This window comes from Drosophila novamexicana, unplaced genomic scaffold, assembly GCF_003285875.2.
Source record: "Drosophila novamexicana strain 15010-1031.04,08,12 unplaced genomic scaffold, DnovRS2.1 tig00000644-arrow-pilon, whole genome shotgun sequence".
Taxonomy (NCBI): domain Eukaryota; kingdom Metazoa; phylum Arthropoda; class Insecta; order Diptera; family Drosophilidae; genus Drosophila; species Drosophila novamexicana.
Window position 1 is genome coordinate 530,131 of NW_020824814.1, and position 14,286 is coordinate 544,416.

A 14,286-nucleotide genomic window follows, 5' to 3' on the forward strand; every position below is an offset into this window, starting at 1 on the left:
CTCTCTATCAAATAAGGCCAACATTCTCGTCACTCTCCCTCTTTCTCTCTCTTTCTCTCTCTCTCTCTCTCTCTCTCTCTCTTTTCTCTCTCTCTCTCTCCCTTTTTATCTCTGTCTCTCTCTCTCTCTCTCTCTCTCTCTGTTTCTCTCTCTTTTTTATTTGTCTTCCGCTTTCTCTCTGTCTTTTTCTCTCTCTCTTTCTCTCTCTCTCTCTCTCTCTCTCTCTCTCTCTCTCTCTCTCTCCTCTCTCTATCTTTGCCTTTCTCTCTCTGGAGCACTTCCATTTCATGTTCATTTGCTGCAAGTGTAGCCCCTGCTCCCCCTACTCCCACTCCGCCTCCCACTCCACCTCCCACGCTCCACTCATCTGTCTTTGTCTCTGCCCCCACCCCTGGCAAATTATTATTTTATTAGCTAAGCGCACATTTATTTATGTTTCATTTCAGCCTAATTTATTATAGAGATTTTCCAAACAATTATTGCTCCGCGCAGACAAATGAATATATATAGTATTATCTGTTTTATCTGCTGTGTATCTGCATATATATATATATACATATATATATATATATATTATCTTTTCATTTCATTTGTGTTTCAGTCTGCGTCGCTTTATAAACAAGTGGAATACATTTATATTTAATTAAATATTATTATTTATGGCCGTTCAGCACATTTGCGTAATTATATTTATTTAAATAAATGCGTGTATGTGTATGCCCATACATATATTAATGTATTTATGTATGTGTATATGTGTGTGTATGTATGTGTATAGCTGGGCATTTAAATAAATTTATTTTGTTGCGGCTGTTGCGCTCGATGGGTTGGGGCGGGGGCCGGGGGGGGCGGGGCGCTTGTCTTACTGCGCGTGGGAGGTCTGCAGAAATGTTTCACTTTGTCGCACAGAGTGCGAGTGTGTGTGTGCGTGTGTGCGTGTGTGTGTGGCAATGCAAACACAGTCAGCCATAAAATTAATTTATTTTTATTATTATTGTTATTGTATTTCTTTTGCTGCTTCTTTTGCGACTGCGACTCTCTTGTTTTATGTTTATTATTTCATTCCAATTAAATCTGCTGACTGCGGAGAGGCGTCTCTCTATCTGGATATGCCCTATCCAGAGGGTATAAACCTATTTCTTAAGTAAAATGTGTGTTTTGATATGTTCCAAAAATGCGATCCTGTAGAAATATTGGGCTAAGGACTCGAACACTCATGATATATATATTGATAACTTTTCCTTAATTCATAGAAAATATGTATGCTTTGCCAGGCTTAAGTATATATATTCTGAATCAGCTTCAACAGGGAAGTGCATATAGCTTTTCTTTTCAATAAAACTTTGCCAGAATACGCAGCGTACTTTTAAGTCGAGTAAATATGTCGTAATATAGCATATAGCGCTATGGGACGCATCTTTGGAGAAGTGCATTATGTTTGCCCAACTCTTCTCTTGCCCAAGTTATCTTGACAAAACTCTGCTCACAAGAACTTGAAAAATCTCCTCACTTAACTGAAAAACTATCTCAAATCGAAGAACTTTATAATATAGCATGGAATGGAAACAATCAGACGCAGAGAAAGCTTGTCTCGAACATCTTTTCCAAGCTCCATTTATTTGAAGTGTATTTGCACTTCGGCTTGCCCTTCTTTCTGACTGCTTTTTCTTCTTCTTCTTCTTGTTATTATATTTATTATGCAGAAGGCTGCCCAATTTGGCGCTCCAACAACAACAACAACAACAACAACAACAATTGCCATAAGAAAATATACGCTGCGATTTGTTTTGTTTTTTTTTATTATTATTTTATTTATTGTTGTTGCTGGCAACTTTTGCCTTTTTGTTGTTGTTGTTGTGGCTGCTTTGCCATTATAACTTTTATTTATTGTTGTTGTTGTTTTTGCGCCTTCAATTTAATGCTTCTTGGGAAAAGCAAAGCAACAACAACAACAACAACAACAAGAAGGCAACAAAACCAATAAAATAAACAAATAAAACGCGCAAAAATATTTATATGTTATTTTATATTTTTTTTCTGTTGTATTTCTTTTTTATTGTTTATGTTATTTGTTGTTGTTGTTGTTGTTTTTGCTGCTCTTTGACCATTTCCTGTTTGGCAATTTTTTTTTTCTTCAAGTTTTTCTGAAACCAAAAACTGAAAACTGAAAACTGAGGCCGAGCCTGGCAGCGCTTCCTTATCGTTGTTGTTGTTGTTGTTGTTTTTTGATTAATTATTTATAATGCGCGCAGCTGTTGCGCGGCATAAAAAAAAATTAAAATTGAAGCGCGGCAAGAACAAAAAAAAATAAATAAATAAAATAAAATAAAATAAAACGAAAATGTGCACATTAAAAATAAAAAGAAAGCCAAGAGCCGGCTGCGGCAGCAATAACAACACACACACACAACACACACAACACACACAACACACACACACACAGGCACACACACAACACACACACACACTTGGCCACGCAGCAGTCAAACTTGTGCTTCGTTTTTTTTTGTTATTTCTCTTCTTTTTTTTTATATTAATATTTATTATTTTTATTTATTTAATTTACGAGTCCTGCGAAGTTTGCACAGCACATTTTGTTGTTGTTGTTGTTGTTGTTGCCTGACAGCGGCGCGCACCTTTCTGTGTGTGTGTGTGTGTGTGTGTTCGCGCATATATAAATATATATTTTGTATTTATTTATTTACGCTTATTTATTATTTATGCAGGCAAATAATAAATTACACAAGTTGTTGCCGTTCGCCTGGGCCCCAGCTTGTGCTGCCAGCCTTTTTATGGCCCACAGCTGTGTGTGTGCCCCAGTGTGTGTGTGCGCGTGTGTGTGTGTGTGTGTTTTTGGCGCGCCTGGCCAAGACGCGACAGCAACAAGGAGCTGCAGGAGCTACAGGATGCGGCGCGTAAGTTTTTGCTGAGCGCCCAAAAAAACACTTTTTACGAGCCAGACTGGCGCGCTCTATGTGTGTGTGTGTGTAAGAGAGAGGGATGGGGGAGGGGGGCGCTGTGCACACGTTATAAATTTATAAATTACAATTTCTTGGCGTAGAGCAGCAAAAGGAGCTGGCAAAATGTGCGCAAAGGCGCCTCGATAATTTATAGATATACAAGCATATAAATATATATATATATATATAAATATAATTTATACACATAAATAAACACATATAAATATGTATAATTTGTTATATACATATATATATGGAGACATGTTTTATTTATAAATAGCGCATCGATTTTCATGCGGCAATTAAATGCAAGTGACGTGTCTTGGCCTTACGTTGCGTTGCGTTGCGTTACGTTACGTTACGCTGTTATTTGTCAATTATTATAATAATCATAATTATACAACATATTTCTTTTTATGGCTTAACAAAAGGCAAATTCAACATACACAAAGCTGACTGAGTTTTCCACGTACTTTTCCAAGTTTTGCTTGACGCACATTTGTTGTTGTTGTTGTTGTTGTTGTTGTTGTTGAGTGTTTAGTTTGTGCAACGCGTGCAGCACATTATGTTGTTTCTATTTGTATTTATATTTAATTTCTTATTTGTTGTTGTTTGTTGTTTCATTCACACACACACACGACGACGACGACGACGGCGACGACGACGTTTAGCGGCACATTCGTTTATTGTTATTGTTATTGTTGTTGTTGTTGTTGTTGTTGTTGTTCTCTGGCTCTTTGCGTACGCTGCTCACAAAACGTTGCGTTGCATTCACGACGAAAGTTAAATACGAACTGATTGCTCGGCAAAAGTATCTAACAGATACAATGAATGAAACTCGAAACTCGGCGTCGCTGCGCTGCCGGCGTCGCTGCCGTATTGCTGCGTGAGCGCGAGCGCCACAGAGAGCGTGAGAGCGAACGCGCGCGCGAGAGAGAGAGAGAGAGAGAGCACACTTTGTTATTCCGGTTGTTTGCGGCGAATTCGGCGCGTTGCCCGCTGCGTCTTAAGAGCAGCCGGCCTTTGATGGCTTAAGAGAGCGTCAAGTGTGTGCGCGCTCTCTTTTTTTCTAATTATTACAACTTGTGCGATCTTGTCGCAGCTTAAGTTAATTAATAATTTTTCATTTAAGCGCTATTTAAATCAGGTTTAGCTTTCATGGCAGCCAGCCTGCTGTCCTGCCAACTTGTGAACCCTAGATTATAGAGCGTGGGGTAGGAGTAGGGGGAGGGGGCAGACAGTGGACGAGCCAATAAGGCAAATACATAAAAATCGCGAATAACGTCAAGACACGCATAACCAAAAAATTGCGCCTACTACAAAACAGGCCGAGTGCAGCAGCAGCAACAACAACAACAACAACAACAACAACAACAACAACGACAAGAGGCGCATTCTTTTGGCCGGAAAGAAAGAGAGAAGCTGCAGCATTTGGTCCAGTAAGAAAATGTTGCAAATAGTTTTTTAGTGCAACCCCCGACGACGTCAATCTTCAGCTTATTGCAGCCATTCAACGTTATTGTTGTTGCTGCCACTGCCACTGCCACTGCTGCTGCTGCTGCTGCTTAGCCCAACTACTGCGAAAAGAGCACAGAAAAACTACAGCACTTGGCCACGCCCTCGCTGCGAGCCAACAGGCGGCCAGCGCAACGGGTGTGAGCGAGCGCGCAAGCTTGGCGCTCGCTCCCTACACGAACAGAGCAGTCGAGCAGCTAAGGTGAGAGGCGAACCCCTCACTCCCCATTCCAACACCCCTACCACTTTCACGAGACTAACAACAGCGCGTGTGAGCGAGAGCGAGAGGGAGAGAGCGTGCCGAGCCGAGCATTGCTGCGGCGCTCTCTTAGACGACGGCGCTCATTGGCAAGGCCAAAAAGAGCAGAAACTTTTGAGCGCAACAACAACAACAACAAGAGGAAGAGGAACGAGCAGCAAAAAAAAAAGAAGAAGAAGAAAACAGCAAAAGCATTAAGCAGAAAGATGTGCAGCGGGCCAAAGAGGAAATGCAAAATGCGAGCTGTTCTTCTTCTTGTTGTTGTTGTCGCTTCTGTTGTTGTTGTTCTTGCTGGTGACGTCACGCAGTAGGCGGCGCTACGAACGCATTTTTAATATGCAGCTCGCATAGTTGTTGTTTGTAGGCCTCCTGCAGCAGCAGCAGCAGCAGCTGTTGTTGTTGTTGTTGTTGTTGTTGTTGTTGTTGTTGCTGCTGCTGGTTGACATGTGCGCAGCCAATAACAACAACTAAACTATTGCCCATGTGTGCGCTCGTGTGTGTGCGTGTGTTTGTTTTTGTATATTTTGCATATTTTATTTGATTTGCTTTCTCTCTTTTTTTTTTGGCCTTTTTTGTGCTTCGTGCGCTCGCACGCTTCGTGTTCAACGCCCATTGGCTGGCATTTTAAATATATATATATATATGAATTATATACGTATATATATATATATATATTTATATTGGTGTGTGTGTGTGTGTGCTTGTGTGTAGAAAAAAGCGTAGCATCGTAAATATTTATAAGCGCGCCTGTTCGGCCTGCCGCCAGCTTCGGCAGACACGAAACTCGGCGAATTACAAAAGCGAATCAAAACGATTTGCTAATATTTATTTAATAGTTTTTTTTTTCTGTTAAATAAGCAAAATATTTTAATTTATAGAAATGTGTTTACAGTGAGCGGATACTCTTAGTTCTAGTTCTGGCACTAGTTCCAGTTATACTTATAGTTGCACTTATTGTTCTAGTGCTAGTTCCAGTTCTGGTTCTGATTTGGGTTCTGGTACTAGTTCTTGTTCTAGTTTTAGTTCCGGTTCTTGTTCCAGTTTCAGTTATAGTTCTAGTTCTAATTTTACTTCCAGTTCGAGTTTAGTTTTAGCTCTAAATCTAGTTCTAGTTCCAAAAATAGTTCTAGTTATAGTTCTGGTTCTAATTCCAGTTCCAGTTCCAGTTATGCTTCTAGTTCAAATTCTAGTTCGTTTGCTCTTGCAATAAATCTTTATCTTTTATCATATGAGTACAGAATTCAGGGCCACAAAAAAGGATATAAATTATTGAACTAAATAAGAACCATTTCTAAGATTAATGTGCCTCAGTCTAATAACGAGGGTTTACCTTAACTCAATTCTTAATTCGATATAAAGGAGAAAACTATCATATTTTAAGGCATAATTTTTTTTAAATCCTGAGAGTTCCTTGTAAGATTGCCCCCGTATACCTAATGTTTATTGAAAACTTGAATAATTGCAGAAGGAGAGTAAAATATATTAAATATAATTTCTTTTCTTCATAGCGTCCAACTTCTTTTTAAAGTGTAGCCAAGAATTTAATAGGGTTTTTAAGCGAAAAAAATCTATTTTAATATAATTCTTACTCGCATTCGCGTATATGTGATTTTTAAGAGTGAATTTCATAGATTTTTTCCAAGAGAATAAACTATTTAAGACTCCAAATCATTTTTTTGGTAGGCTCAAAAAAAACACACTGAACTTTCGCATTGACCATGAAAATTACTCAAAAAGGCCAATTAGAAAGAAAGTTCCTCAATCTTAATTCTAAGATAGAGTATCTTTCAGTTATGACAAGATCTTAGATCTAAGATAGAGTATCTTTCGGATATGACAAACTCTTCAAAGGTTTTTGCCCGAGGCTCAGACAGATCGATGGCTCCGGCAAAGAGCTCTTCAAGATTTATAAAAATGACAGTTTTTGTCAATTTTTTTTGCATTTAATCAAGTCACTTTCTGTGGCGCCGCTGAACGCCGGAAATGAAAGCCGTTTCCGCTTTGACAAGCTCAAAGATGGCAGCCAAAAAAAAACCAAAAAAAAAAATTGTGAACTAAAAAGTGAAGTGAAAAAAATAAAAAGAAAAACTAGCGAGTATTGGCTTCCGTTCTGCCGTGGCGAGTAGGAAATTTCAAAGTGAAAATTATTGGGAAAAAGCGTGAAAAAAATGTGTGCGTGTGTGTGTGTGTGTGTGTGTGTGTGTGTGTGGGCAGCGGTGTGGAAACCACGTTAAAGGACATCCGCTAGCAAAGCGAAAGAGTTCATATTGGCAGCATCCAGCGAGAGAAGTCAAAGAAATGGAGACAGGAAATGGACTTTGCCACTAGAAAGAAGCAGACCAGAGGCGACAAAAATAAAAAACAAAACAAAATATCCCTGGAGATGGGCATGGGCATATGCTAACCTACAAATCGAAGTGGACAACAAACCTGAAAGCTGAAAGGGCAAACTCTCTGAAGAGCTCTTCAGGCCTTCGAATGCCAGAACATTTGATGTCTTCTGTCCAAGCAGAGCAGCCAAAAAAACAAACCCCCAACGAGGCTTAAAGATTCGAGTGCTCTGCAAAGCATTCAAATGAAAATTGCGTCTGTTTTCAGCTCCGACACATAAATGAGAGCTAAGCGTAGTCTCTAGGAGAATACCATAAAAAGATCTGAGCAAGAGTTAAGTGTGGCTGACAGTTTATATATTTTGCTGAAACCTTTCAGTTAGCCACAAACAAAGTAAATTTTAAATTAGAATACCTTTAGAGAGAGAGGGAGAGATCCGGTCCGAATCCCAACTATTGGCCGTGAGTTGAACCAGTGACATTTCTTTTTTGAGCGTGCAGCCCTATTTTATAGCTCTGTATATCCATGGCATTCCATATGCATTTATTATATGAGGTATACTTAAGTAATATGCATTTTTATAATAGCTCTGCCACGATCCACGAAATCGACGCTGGAATTAATTTTGGAACATGTGAAGATATTTCCACCGAGCAAGATCTTGTGAAAATGTAAAGTAGGAAAATAACTATGATTATAAATTATACATATACAAGCGGGTATAATACTGGCAAGTTTTGTGCTTCTTGCACAACATTTATTTATTTATTTATTTTTTTAATAAACATTAACATTAAAATCTGACAAATCTGATCAATCTGGAGTTTGTGCTGTACAAATATATTTGAAAATTGGCTAAAAGTCTGTCGTATTTTGCGAAAAACTTTTCAAAAATATCTTTAAAAACTAGTTAAATATCAATTCGTTGTTAAATAGAAAATTTGCAAATTTTCCGCCGATTTTCCACAGCTGAGGGTGAAAATTCCAAAATCGCTGAAACATGTATTTAGCAAGTTCTTATGTCAAGTCTTGAAAATACGCTGTTCTGTTTGTAGAAATTCCAGCTGCCTAGCTCTTAAATCAGTCAATCAGTCTTTCAGTCAATCAATCAGTTTTTATATACAAACATTGAGTATACCTAACTAATATGTTTCTTATTCCCTTTCTTTCAGCATCCACATAATTAACGCCGGAATCTATTTTGGAACAATTGAACAATTTTCAAGCAAGCAAAATCTTGCCAAAAGTTTAAGGTAGGAAAAGAACTCTGATTGAAACATAGCATTTATTAAGTGAAGTAAACCCTTTCCCTTTGAAAGCTTTAAAGCCTTTTAAAAAAGACAAATCATACATTTTTACCAACTTAAACTGTTCCAATACTTTGGACAATCGACTCTGGAAGCCAACGGAATAATCCTTGGATCCAGGCGCATCCTTCGCGCTTGCTAACTTTGCCAGTGCATTGTTTGTGTCCAGACCGTAACATTTACATCTGCGAATACTTGGGTCAAAGGCATTTTTTTGCACCCTAAGCCCATGGCAAATGGGTAGAGAGAGGGTATATTGGTTGCTGCGGAAAGATGTGCAGCAGCAGGCAGAAGGAGGCATATGCAATAAGTCGAGCTTCTGCTGTCCGTCCGTCTGTATGTATGAAGCTAGAGGTCTTAGCTTGTCCTCTTGTTCACACAGATCAATTTTCCTTTAAATAATCGATATCGATATTCGATTAATCGAACATATCTCGAGGCATATAAGAGCTAGAGTTTCCAGTTTTCGAATTTAGCTGCACGTAGAGTATATTCAGATCTTAAATATTTCACTTTTTATAAACTCCCATAATTCTTGACTATTTTAGAAAGTAACTTATTTTAATAGGTATTGCCTTGGATTTAGGTATGCACACACTTTTGTATGCCATATTTAAGTCCTGATTGATGAGAATCGGACTTTAAGAGCCGAACTTAAACAAGATTTCATTTTCTTAAACATATTGTGGGGGCAAAGGGAGGGAGAGGAACAATCTTAGCTAAAGTCGGCTAATGTGCTCGCTTAAGGCTTGTAAATAATGAGCAGGGTATCTGCTAGTCGTGCACTCCTCTCCAGTTAATTTTGACTTGTTTTTAGATTCTGCTGCTGCTGCCGTTGTGTGGCTGCTGCATTTTCAACTGTGGCAAGCTCTGCTTAAAGTGTAGATCACGCAAAATCCACGCAGCGCAGAAAAAATGCAGAGAAAACAACAAGCTGTGTGTGTGAGTAGGTGTGTGTGCGTGTGTGTGCCCCCTTTGACAATAGAAGTAGCCACAGCAGCAGCAGCAGTCGGTTCCGTTGGCTGACTCTGCCCCGGGCTTGGGCCTGGGCCTGGTCCTGGTCCTGGGCCTTGGTCAATTGGTTTGCTGCCGTTGCCGTTAGAAAATTGCGCATACGACGCGTCGTCCACGTTCTCGTGCTCCCCCTTCCTCCCTCCGCCTGCTGCAAACAAAAAGTAAATACAAAAAAATATATGTAAAAGCCGCTGCCGTCGTCGTCGTTGAAGTTTTCTCTAGTTTCATTTCCCCAAACGCCGCGCGACGTGCGCTACCTAACAAAAGAGTTTCTAATGATTTTTGCGCCCTGTTTGTGCCCCTTACTACCGCCCCCCCTCCCCCCTTCCACTGCTGCTGCCCCCTCTCTCTGCTCGTCGCCTTTGCAATTGTTGTTGCTGTTGCAGACGGAAATGAAAATCGAAAAGAATTGTTAGCCCGGCTCCAAACGCTGGGCAAAGAGGCCTAGGCCTACACTTGCAGGCCCTATCCCTCCCCCCCCTTGCACTCCCCGCTCCCCCTAACACTGCCGCTGCCCGCTGCTGCTCGAACAATGCAAATAAATTCAATCGATGCTCGGCCCCAAGTCGCCGCTGGCCGTTGTCGTTGTTAAGCTCTGCCCCAGTCCACGCCTCCCTCCAATCCCTTGTAGGCGGGCGCCTAACCCCACGCATGCATGCGTCAGCTGCGCCCATATGCGTGGCGTGGTAGGGGGCGTGGTGGTTGGTGGCGGCGGCTTGTTGCCTCAGCCGCTGCCAAAGTCGTTGGCTGTGGCCGGGCAACGACGCGCGACTCGTCCTCGCCAGAGGTTTAGAAAAGCAACTGCAGCTGTCTGTGTGTGCCTCTCTCTCTCTCTGTGTGTGCGTGTGTGTGTGCAGCTGCCCGCATCGTTGCTAAGCTGCCAAATGAAAATCCTTTCGTTGGAGTCCTGACCATGGCCAGGCAGGCTCAAGTCCAAAACCAACATGGAAGTCCGGGGGCAGCCTGTACTCGAATTTTCCATGCGATTTGCAAGCGCAAAATTTCCGCCAAAAACCAAACAAACAAAAACTAACACACGCACAGCCCCCCCTGTGTGTGTGTGTGTGTGTGTGTGTGTGCCCACAAAGGCCAGCAGCAGCAGGCGGCCAAAGGATGCGGATGCGGCTGAAAGGAAATGCGCTGTCGCCGTGCACTTCCTCTCCGCTCTCTCTGCATTTTCTTGCCATATTTTTTTTTTCCTTTTTTGAGGGGTTTGCTGTTCCTGGAGCGGAAACGCAATTTCCAAGCACCAGGCTGCAGCTCAGGTGCAAGCACAGGTACAGGCACAGCTCCTGCTGCTGCTCCTCGTCCTGATCCAGGTCCAGGTTCTGGTTTCGTTGCCCCAAAGACAACAAACAACATTTGGTCGAAGCAACAAACCAAAAATTTGTTTGAGCCAAAGCAAAATTTCGAACGCTGTTTGCCTATGCAGCAGCAAGGAAAACTGGTCAGCAGGTGGCAAACTGGGCGGGGGCGGGGGGAGTGATTGAAGGGGCGTGAGCAAGGTGAGTTGCGGTTGTTGAGGCCTGGGACGTGGGCCGGGCGCAGCTTGAGCTGCGAATTGGTTAGCCTGTTGCCGGTTGATGGGAGAGCCTTCTTTTTGTGTTTGTTATACCCATTAAAAATAGCTAAATGGGGTATGCTGGTTTGGCGATTGAGAGAGATGCGTAACTATATAAATATGTTATTGCATAAATATACTATCGCATAGCACATGCAGCATGATATTATAATTGTTCTAAACGATATATCTGCCCATTTCAGTAAAAGCAATAAAAAAACGATTTTGTGACTTGGTTTTTCAAGCGTACCTCGAGGATTATAAAGGTTACTGACATCAAACTTGCTATATAGTTGTTGGAATAGTATATAAAAATAAAAAATAAATTACTTTGTATATACCTTCCCTCATCCCCCCTCAAAACTAAAAAAAACTCAGTTTTAATGTTACAGTCTTGCGCCTTGGTATGCACACACTTTTCTTTGCCATACTTAAGCCTTGGAAATTTTATTAAGATTGAACTTCAATTACCCAAGTTAAGCTTGAATACATACCCTATAATAAGAGGCTAAGCGAAGAAGAAGAAGTAGCGAGGCCTGCATGTGTGTGTGTGCGTTTCCCTGTGCTTGTATGCATAAAAAGGAGTTCGAATGTTTGTCACAGCAAGCTCTTTACTGCATTGAGAGTATCTTCCAGTCGGGCACACCCCGTTGATTGCATTCATATACGTTTTTTTTTGGTCTTTGATTATGCGTTAGCTATGCAAAGCAGGCTGCATCTGCCAAAACAGTTGCCCTTAAGGGCTGCAACTGCTTTTACAGCAACTTCCATTTTCATTTACAGCTGCAGCTCGTGCTCTTGACTTTGGCTTAAACACGGGCTCGTCCAGCAAATGCATTTGCCCAATCATTTGTCTAAAAAACGCAAAAAGAAACTGACTCAATTTTGTTGTAGCACATGCAACGCTGGAAACTATGCTTTCGCTGACAAGCGCTCATTAAAATCGCATTTAACACGAGGCAAAAGCCGCAAAGATGCCACCACAGAGCACACAATTATCTGGCCGAGCTAGTTGTTGTTGTCGCCTGGCATTGTGTGGCATGCCACACATCATGCGCTCTGCTTTAACATACATAAATCTGCGACCTCAACTTATCTTTGACAACAAAAATTCTCATACTTGCCAGTTAAGACTCGCCAAGTGCCGCAGCGAAGCTGAAATACACTGCGAATTCTCACATGCATATACAAAGCCTTTTAATTTTTTTATTTTACTCTAAAATTGGGCAGATTTTAATCATATACAAATGAGCGAGCGTCAAACTAGCAAAAGAGAAGTCACCAGGTCAAGCATTAGTTTTCACAATATATTTTTCTTTACATAATTCCTTTTTCTAGTCTAAATTTATGAGTACTTCAAACTTGAGTCAACGTGTGAGCGTCGAGCTGGCAAAAGAGAAGTTGCCGGCTCAAATATAAATTTTGTCCATATATTTTCTTTACATGCGTAACAACTTGCATCAATTTTATCAGATTTTTTTGTACAGCATTCTTGGCACGGCTTTTCCTCTTAGTTGATTCTTCTTATACTGGCACAAGAGAAGTCGCTGGCTCAAATGCAAATTTTATACACTTTTCTTTACTCTTATATTAAAATCGAATTTGGAAGCACGTCAAAACTTAAATCGATTTTTATTTTCTCTTTAATGTGACATCTCAAATTGAAGCAACATTTTTAATGAGCAAAAAGCTGGAAAAGTCGCTGGTTCAAATGCAAACTCTGCCTTTTTAAGTACGTAAAAACTAGTATTCATTTTAAACGTCTTGTTTTTTTGTTGTGTACGTTAACTTGACATGTGAAATTGAAAGAGCATTTTTTGTGGTTAAACATTTTGTAACTTATGTCAAGCAGAAATTCATGTTGTCCATTTGGCAAGGGCATACAATCAACTAACATATCCACGCACACATTTCTGCATATTTATATACATATATTCTTTTTTAATGCCCGCAAACAAAATAAAAGTCAAAAGCACGCCGAGACCCGCCGGGACCTGCCTGGCAGCCAGCGGAGGCATTGTCTACAAAACATATACAAATATACAAGTATATATATAGAAAAACATTTTCCTATTTTTTTTTTGCCAGCTCACGCTGTGCCACAGGATGTTTGGCGTCCTTAGAATAAAATCCTTTTTAAATATATATATATTTTTTATCTCACTTCTGCGTGCAAATGTAAAAAAAAAGCACAGCGTTGTCCTTGTCGAGGTTGCAGCTGAGTGGCTTTCCCTGTGTGTGTGTGTGTGTGAGTGTGTGTGTGTGTGGCACGCGCGATTTTGTGTGGCGCGTGCCTTTTGGGCGCCCGGCAGCAGCAACAGCACTTCCTTCTGGCAACATGGAGACCCTGGAATCCACTGTTGGCATTTGGCTCTTAAGTGTTATTTGTCTACGTTTGCGCCAGCTCCAGACTGTGTCTCCTGCCCTTTCTCTGCCTCTGTGTGTGTGTGTGTGTGTGTGTGTGTGTGTGTGCCAGCTGTATGTCCTGGGCGTGTGCTCTGGTAATTGTGCCGCTCATATGTGTGAATTAAATGTGCCGTAAAGGATCCCAATTTTCCGGTCACTTAACTGAAAACCGAGAATGTGCCAAAAACATGCGGACGGAAAAGGGGTGAAGGGGAGGGGAGGGGGTTGGTGTCCGGGTTGGGCAACATTTTTGTGTTATCCTTAAGCCCTCGCCGCTTTGGTTATTCACGGATCATGTGCTGATTGTTCATTTCATTAAGGACATTGTCTGACAAGGCTGCGACACGCCAAGGCTGGTAAACAGAGCCAGAAAAAAGGATTCGAGTATTTAAATCAAGTTAACAAGGCTTAGCTGGACTTTAAATGAGTATTGGGTTAAGGGTTTTTAAAGACCATAACATAATTAAATAATAATAAAAACAAGTGGAAGTTATATGTCAACGAACAAGCGCTCGTGTGCGTTAGCTTATTTGTCACAAATGTAAATAAAACGAATCTCTGCCAAGTGCTCTTCTCCTCGATTCTCAAGAATTCAAGTAGCTTTGGCAGTTTTTCATGCTTAGAAATGGATTGAACAGTGAGCTTGAGGCTGATCGGCCGGTAAACAAAAAAGTTTAATACATACGATTATTCCAGACATGCGGGTGTAATTTCGAAAACCCATCCTGGGCCGTGCATTGATCACGAATCAGTAAAAATTCCGATTCAGAGATTTTTGGTAAAGGTTAGGTTTTCAAAGCTCCACCTAAGAACTTCATGAATTCGTGTTTCAGCGACAACATGGGTAAATTGGCGGGAAACGGAAAATAATCTGGCAATTAAATCTGAGCACACATTTTTGGGTCAAAATTCATGTCGAAATCTTACCTCTAG

At 40.9% G+C, this 14,286-nt stretch overlaps 1 protein-coding gene across 3 annotated transcripts in view; it reads left to right on the plus strand.

Annotated features, from left to right (window-relative positions):
* LOC115762938 (JNK-interacting protein 1) overlaps positions 1–14,286 on the plus strand; it is a 109,968-nt gene that overhangs the window by 57,164 nt on the left and 38,518 nt on the right. For all 3 annotated transcript variants that reach the window (XR_004017837.1, XR_004017836.1, XM_030705318.1), the window contains exon 2: positions 8,238–8,318. The gene's annotated coding sequence lies outside the window, so the exon portion shown is untranslated. The remainder of the gene's footprint in view (positions 1–8,237; positions 8,319–14,286) is intronic.